Source organism: Triticum dicoccoides, chromosome 3A (assembly GCF_002162155.2).
Source record: "Triticum dicoccoides isolate Atlit2015 ecotype Zavitan chromosome 3A, WEW_v2.0, whole genome shotgun sequence".
Lineage (NCBI taxonomy): Eukaryota > Viridiplantae > Streptophyta > Magnoliopsida > Poales > Poaceae > Triticum > Triticum dicoccoides.
The window spans coordinates 118,940,056-118,949,006 of record NC_041384.1 but is presented as its reverse complement, the minus strand read 5'-3'; positions in this window follow the sequence as shown (position 1 = coordinate 118,949,006).

Sequence of the window (8,951 nt, the reverse complement as noted above, 5' to 3'; positions counted from 1 at the left end):
TGCAAATCATAGGTAACTAGTTTATTTAGTAAGTGATTATTATAACTAGTTTATTTAGTAAGTAGTTAATAAAACTAGTTTATTTAGTAAGTAGTTAATAAAACTAGTTTATTTACTGTTAGGATTATATATAAGATATTTTCAAATGTTTTTTTTTATATTTTGAACCATTGAAATGCAATGACCATCGATAAGTGGCCTATGTTTTGCCGGAGTGTTGATTAATTTCCATTCCGGCAAATTTCAGGCGCTCGATATGTCCTTTTTTAGCAAAGGTCATGCCGGATTTTTTGGGTTTTGTTGTCGAGTTATAATCTTTGAATTTTGAACACAGAAGATGTCTGATGACGATGGGATCCTGGAGTGTGTGTACTGCTACGATGACCGAGGTGTGTGCGACAGGTTTCCTCACCTGCAAAACGATAGGTTTTTCACCGTGAAGCTGGAAGAGACCTTCGATGTTTGTACGGTACGCAACGACAAGCATTTCATCGTATTTAATATCATCACTTGTGCTTCTTTTGTTCAACGTGTAGTTTATGGATTTTTTTCAATTCGATTAGTACATCCCGTGCCATGCTAGACCATATGTATTGGAGAAGCTTGGTTTTGGTTTAGATGACTTTGAGAATGTGGAGACGAGGAGGGCTCACTTAAGAACTAAACATGGTTATGGGTTTCTGGTTAAGTTCTACAATGCGGTCGATCGCTCCCATTTTGGTTGCTCTAATTGGGAAGCTCTCTGCAAGTCATATGGATTTGAGGAGGGAATGCGAATAAGATTTGATATTCGTCCCGAAGATTATGATGATGATGATAATATCGACATATGGGTGGATGTGGATATGCCTCCAGTTTTGCCTAGATGTGAGTTTGCCAAACTAATTTGTTAAGTTCAGTAATTTATGTTGTTAATTTAAAACTATTTGGTGTTCGTCCGTACTAAACTTATTTATTTATAATTTTTAGCTTATTTCTTTTCTTCAAGAAATACTCGGAAGGTAGTAGACAACACATACTACAGCTATGACTCCAAGCTTAATTGTGAGGAGAAAGGTTATCTTGTCTCATTCATAGAAGATGTTGAGGCCTTCAAAAACAGTCACTCTATCAGCCCAAATTGTACTAGATACGTGCCATTAGTCCATACATTGCTTGATGATAACTTCATTGCCAAAAACTTGGTAAGATTTTGTTAATGATGGTAACTTCATTGCATACATTATTCTTAAGTAAACCATTGCTAACTATATATGTTACTATTCCATTTTTGAACAGAGGCTCCCGAAGCAGGTTGTGCCTGATATGCTATTTACCGAAGGTGATATGCATATGGTTAGCTTACGACCAACTCCTTCGGAGGCTTACCATACTGCATACTCGATTTCTTCAAATGACGCAAGGCTCAAAATCAAAGAATGGAGCAAAGTGATGAATGCGCACACGCAAATAAATTGGAGACAAAATGAATGTGCGCAAGCCACAAGTTGGAGATAGGTTTATGTCCATTCTCCATTATGGTGAAGGACCGGTTTATCTGTTTTATGGTATTTTAGCTAGGAGAGAGGAGTAGGTCCTAAGTATTAAGAACAATTAGTTAGTGTTGATTATATATGACTACAATGTCTTAGACTTGATGGTGATGCTGAGTAGGAGTAGTGATTATGATTACTATGATGATGATGAGGAGGAGTTGTTATTATAACTAGTGACGAAGTTGTTATATGACATTGGACGAAAATGATGATTATGAGGAGTTATGTGACAATGATGTATTATTATGGTAAGTTGTTAATGATATTATGGTAATTATAAGTTATTATGTCACTGGGTGAAAGAACCGCTGATTAGTTTCAAATGGATGGATCCAAAGTGACCATTGGTTACTTTGGATCCATGCACTTGAAACTAATCCAAGGTTCTTTCACCTAGTGATTTAATAACTCATTATGATGTAAAAACAATCTCTAAATTGCTACTGTATGAAAAATTGTATACAGGTATATGAATGCGACCTAAAATTCAAGAGAAATGGAATAGGGAATAATAGTAGTAGCGATTGTTTTCGAAAGCGCTACTAGTAATTAGCAGTAGCGTTTGACTAGGCAAGCGCTACTACTAAGTAGATATAGCGGTAGGGAGTGCCTGTAGGCGCTACTGCTAAGCATTAGCTATAGCGCCTTATCAGTAGCGCGCCTACCCGCGCTACTGATAGGCCGAAAACCGACGCTACTGCTAGGCTTTTCCCTAGTAGTGCTTTATTGTATGAAATGCAATCGCCATGTAATTGCTTTACTTTATCACTATGCGGTAGCGATAGTTGTAGAAGCAATAGTTGGCGAGACGACAATGACGCTAGGATGGAGATCAATGTGTCAAGCCGGTGACGATGGAGATCATGACGGTGCTTTGAAGATGGAGATCAAAGGCACAAGATGATGATGGCCATATCATGTCACATATTTTGATTGCATGTGATATTTATCTATTATGCATCTTATTTTGCTTAGTATGACTGTAGCATTATAAGATGATCCCTCTCTAAATTTCAAGGTATAAGTGTTCTCCCCGAGTATGCATCGTTGCTATAGTTCGTCGTGCCGAGACACCACGTGATGATCGGGTGTGATAAGCTCTATGTTCACGTACAATCGGTGTAAGATAGTTTTGCACGTGTAGAATACTCAGGTTAAACTTGACGAGCCTAGCATATGCAGATATGGCCTTGGAACACTGAGACCGAAAGGTCGAACGTGAATCATATAGTAGATATGATCAACATAGAGACGTTCACCATTGAAAACTACTCCATCTCACGTGATGATCGGACATGGTTTAGTTGATATGGATCACGTGATCATTTAGATGACTAGATGGATGTCTATATAATTGGGAGTTCTTAAGTAATATGATTAATCGAACTTTAATTTATCATGAACTTAGTCCTGATAGTTTTTGCATATCTATGTTGTTGTAGATCAATGGCCCGTTCTACCGAATTTTAATGCGTTCCTAGAGAAAGCTAAGTTGAAAGATGATGGTACAAACTACATGGACTGGGTCCGTAACTCGAGGATTATCCTCATTGTTGCACAGAAGAATTACGTCCTGGAAGCACTGCTAGGTGCAAGACCCGCTGCAGGAGCAACTCCGGACGTTATGAACGTCTGGCAGACTAAATCTGATGACTACTTGATAGTTCATTGTGCCATGCTTTACGTCTTAGAATCGGGAGTTCAACAACATTTTGAATGTCATGGAGCATATGAGATGTTCCAAGAGTTGAAATTAATATTTCAAGCAAATGCCCGAGTGTAGAGATATGAAGTCTCCAACAAGTTCTATAGTTGCAAGATGCAGGAGAATAGTTTTGTCAGTGAACACATACTCAGATTGTCTGCGTACCATAACCACTTAACTCAGCTGGGAGTTAATCTTCCTGATGATATTGTCATTGACAGAGTATGGGGCGGCCCGGGCACGCCCATGCGCGTCCTCTTGATAGGCCCAGCCCAATATCGACCCCAAAAAAACCCTAATCCAGGCGGCGAGCTCAAACCCTAGCTCACTCTGTCCCTCTCTCTCTCGCTCTATCCACTCCTCTCCCTCTCCCTTTCTGATCGCATCCACCACGATGAGTAGCTCCGGCAGCGGCTCCGGCTTGATGCTCGACTACGAGGAGGAGATGCCCCTCCGCATTGCACTGGAGAGGTCCAAGGTGGAGACATGTAGTAGCTCTGGATCTGGAGCGTCGACGCAGCTCCCGCGTCGGAGCAGCGCGGATGCCGGAGCTGGACCCTCCCGTCCTGCACGCAACGATGCAAGGACAGCACAGTCCGCGCCGGTCCCGTGCCGTCTCCTTCCCCTGTCGGCCGCTCCTCCACGCAGTCGGCGCTGGGTGCTTGTGCCCGCACCTTCGGCCCGCATGAGCACTCCAGAGTCGGAGGCGCGCGTGGCAGCATGAACTGGAGACGGACGCGACAGAGCAGTCCGCGTGCCGCCTACACGGGACGAAGTCGGACGCTGATGAGGATGCGTGTCTCCTCGCATGGGTGTACCACCACTCCCTCATGACGGCGGAGACATACGCTCGCTGCCTCCGACGTAAGAACACTAAGGCGCTCCGGCTTGTTATTGAGCAGTCGGTGAAGGAAATATGCCCTAGAGCCAATAATGAAGTTGTTATTTATATTTCCTTACATTATGATAAATGTTTATTATTCATGCTAGAATTGTATTAACCAGAAACTTGATACATGTGTGAATACATAGACAAAACAAAGTGTCCCTAGTATGCCTCTACTTGACTAGCTCCTTAATCAAAGATGGCTAAGTTTCTTGACCATAGACATGTGTTGTCATTTGATGAATGGATCACATCATTAGCAGAATGATGTGATGGAGAAGACCCATCCGTTAGCTTAGCATAATGATCGTTAAGTTCTATTGCTATTGCTTTCTTCATGACTCATACATATTCCTCTGATTATGAGATTATGCAACCCCCGAATACCGGAGGAACACCTTGTGTGCTATCAAACGTCACAACGTATCTGGGTGATTATAAAGATGCTCTACAGGTGTCTCCGAAGGTGCTTGTTGGGTTGGCATAGATCAAGATTAGGATTTGTCACTCCGAGTATCGGAGAGGTATCTTTGGGCCCTCTCGGTAATGCACATCACTATAAGCCTTGCAAGTAATGTGACTAATGAGTTAGTTACGGGATGATGCATTAAGGAACGAGTAAAGAGACTTGCCTGTGATGAGATTGAACTAGGTATGAGGATACTGATGATCGAATCTTGGGCAAGTAACATACCGATGACAAAGGAAATAACATATGTTGTTATTGCAGTTTGACCAATAAAGATCTTCATAGAATATGTAAGAACCAATATGAGCATCCAGGTTCCGCTATTGGTTATTGACCGGAGATGTGTCTCGGTCATGTCTACATAGTTCTCGAACCCGTCGGGTCCGCACGCTTAACGTTCGATGACTATTTGTATTACGAATTATGTGTTTTGGTGATCGAAGTTTGTTCGGAGTTCCGGATGAGATCACAGACATGACGAGGAGTCTCTAAATGGTCGAGAGGTAAAGATTCATATGTTGGAAAGTAGTATTCAGACATCGGAATGGTTTCGAGTGGTTCGGGTATTTTACAGGGTACCGAGGGCTTACCGGAACCCTTCGAGGAAGTATTGGGCCTACATGGGCCTTAGGGGAGAGAGAGTGAAGCCCGTGAGGGGGGCATGCTCCCCCCTCTAAGGGAGTCCGAATAGGACAAGGAGGAGGGGGCGCAGCCCCCTTTCCCTCTCCCTCTCCTTCCTCTTCCCCTCCCGTGAGAAAGGAAAAGGAGGGGGGGCGAATCCTACTACGAGTGGAGTCCTAGTAGGACTCCCCCCCATGGCACGCCCCTCCTGGCCGGCCGCCTCCTCCTCCACTCCTTTATATACGGGGGCAGGGGGCACCTCATAGCACATCAATTGTTCTCTTAGCCGTGTGCGGTGCCCCCTCCACAGTTTACTCCTCCGGTCATAGCTTTGTAGTGCTTGGGAGAAGCCCTGCGCAGATCACATCACCATAACCGTCACCACGCCGTCATGCTAACGGAACTCTCCCCCGACCCTCTGCTAGATCAAGAGTTTGAGGGACGTCATCGACCTGGACGTGTGCTGAACTCGGAGGTGCCGTACGTTCGGTACTAGATCGGTTGGATCGTGAAGACGTTTGAGTTCATCAACCGTGTTAACCTAACGCTTCCGCTTTCTGTCTACGAGGGTACGTGGACACACTCTCCCCCTCTCGTTGCTATGCATCTCCTAGATAGATCTTGCGTGATCATTGGAAAATTTTGAAATTGCATGCTACATTCCCCAACAGTGGCATCCGAGCCAGGTCTATGCGTAGATGATATGCAGAAGTAGAACACAAAGAGTTGTGGGCCATAATAGTCATACTGCTTACCACCAACGTCTTATTTTGATTTGGTAGTATTGTTGGATGAACTGGCCCAGACCAACCTTACACGACCACGTTCATGAGACCGGTTCCACCGACAGACATGCAACTTGTTTTGCATAAAGGTGGCTGGCAGGTGTTTGTTTCTCCAACTTTAGTTGAATCGAATTTGACTGCGGCCAGTCCTTGTTGAAGGTTAAAAGAACACACTTGACAAAAAATTGTCATGGTTTTGATGCATAGGTAAGAACGGTTCTTGCTAGAAGCCCATAGCAGCCATGTAAAACTTGCAACAACAAAGTAGAGGACGTCTAAATTGTTTTTGCAGGGCATATTGTGATGTGATATGGTTAAGACATGATGTGATATACATTGTTGTATGAGATGATCATGTTTTGTAAAATTTATCGGCAACTGGGAGGAGCCTTATGGTTGTCACCTTATTGTTTGAAATGCAATCTCCATGTAATTGCTTTACTTTATCACTATGTGGTAGAGATAGTTGTAGAAGCAATAGTTGGCGAGACAACAACGACGCTACGATGGAGATCAATGTGTCAAGCCGGTGACGATGGAGATCATGACGGTGCTTTGAAGATGGAGATCAAAGGCACAAGATGATGATGGCCATATCATGTCACATATTTTGATTGCATGTGATATTTATCTTTTATGCATCTTATTTTGCTTAGTACGACATTAGCATTATAAGATGATCCCTTTCTAAATTTCAAGGTATAGATGTTCTCCCCGAGTATGCATCGTTGCTACAGTTTGTTGTGCCGAGACACCACGTGATGATCGGGTGTGATAAGCTCCACGTTCACATACAATGGGTGTAAGACAGTTTTGCACGTGCAGAATACTCAGGTTAAACTTGACGAGCCTAGCATATGCAGATATGGCCTCGGAACACTAAGACTGAAAGGTCGAATGTGAATCATATAGTAGATATGATCAACATAGAGATGTTCACCATTGAAAACTACTCCATCTCACGTGATGATCAGACATGGTTTAGTTGATATGGATCACGCGATTATTTAGATGGCTAGATGGATGTCTATCTAATTGGGAGTTCTTAAGTAATGTGATTAATCGAACTTTAATTTATCATGAACTTAGTCCTAATAGTTTTTGCATATCTATGTTGTTGTAGATGAATGGCCCGTTCTATCGAATTTTAATGCGTTCCTAGAGAAAGCTAAGTTGAAAGATGATGGTAGCAACTACACGGTCTGGGTCCGTAACTTGAGGATTATCGTCATTGTTGAACAGAAGAATTACGTCCTGGAAGCACTGCTAGGTGCAAGACCCGCTGCAGGAGCAACTCCGGACGTTATGAACGTCTGGCAGACTAAATCTGATGACTACTCGATAGTTCATTGTGCCATGCTTTACGTCTTAGAATCGGTAGTTCAAAGACGTTTTGAATGCCATGGAGCATATGAGATGTTCCAAGAGTTGAAGTTAATATTTCAAGATAATGCCCGAGTGTAGAGATATGAAGTCTCCAACAAGTTCTATAGTTGCAAGATGGAGGAGAATAGTTCTGTCAGTGAACACATAATCAAATTGTCTGGGTACCATAAGCACTTGACTCAGCTGGGAGTTAATCTTCCTGATGATAGTGTCATTGACAGAGTTCTTCAATCACTGCCACTAAGCTATAAAGGCTTCGTTATGATCTATAATATGCAAGGGATGGAAAAGACAATTCCCGAGCTCTTCGTGATGCTAAAGGCTGCGGAGGTAGAAATCAAGAAGGAGCATCAAGTGTTGATGGTTAACAAGGCCACTAGTTTCAAGAAAAAGGAAAAAGGGAAGATGGGGAACTTCAATAAGAATAGTAAGCAAGTTGATACTCCAAGGAAGAAGCCCTAGTCTGTACCTAAGCCTGAAACTGAGTGCTTCTACTTCAAAGGGACTGTTCACTGGAAGCGGAACTACCCCAAGTATTTGGCGGATAAGAAGGATGGCAATGTGAAAGTTATATTTGATATACATGTTATTGGTGTGTACCTTACTAATGCTCGTAGTAGCGCCTGGTGAGGGAGTCTTGGATAAGGGGTCCTCGGGCGTCCGGGCTATGTGACACGGGCCAGACTGATGGGTCGTGAATATACAAGATAGAAGGTTTTCCCTCGTGTCCGGATGTCACTCTCCATTGCGTGGATAGCAAGCTTGGCGGCCAGATGTGTAGTTTCCTTTCTCTGCAAACCGTCTCTATACAACCCTAGCCCCCTCCGGTGTCTATATAAACCAGAGGCTTTAGTCCAAAGAGGCAATCATAATCATACATGCTAGACATCTAGGGTTTAGCCATTACGATCTCGAGGTAGATCAACTCTTGTAACCCCTATACTCATAAAAGTCAATCAAGCAGGAAGTAGGGTATTACCTCCATCAAGAGGGCCCGAACCTGGGTAAACATCATGTCCCCTGCCTCCTTTTACCTTCAATCCTCAGACGCACAGTTTGGGAACCCCTATCAGAGATCGGCCGGTTTTGACACCGACATTGGTGCTTTCACTGAGAGTTCCTCCGTGTCGTCAATAGAAGGATCGATGGCTTGTCTTATCTTCAACGACAAAATCACCTCTGGAAGGGCCCTAGCTCCTGGGCAGATCCTCCAGCTCGGAAGTTTTACCATGGGTGCCCGCTCGACCGTTAAGCCAAAGCCGGCCCCCAAACCACCAAAAATCATCTCCGCATTGGCCTCGAACACTCCGATAAGATGGATCCAGCAGATGTTTCATATTTGAATGAATTTCTAGATCGCATTGCCTCCCTGGGACTCAGTTGGAATTGGTATTTTATCGCTCTCTGGTAAAAAATGAAAATTATTTTCGTGAGCGCATACTTTTTGTTTTTATCAGCAAGATCAAACAACAATCTCCCAAGAAGATCCTAAAGGCTTTGATTGGCACAAACATTAATTAAAACATAAAAAAAACAATCATAACGTAGGCTAGATAAATTATTT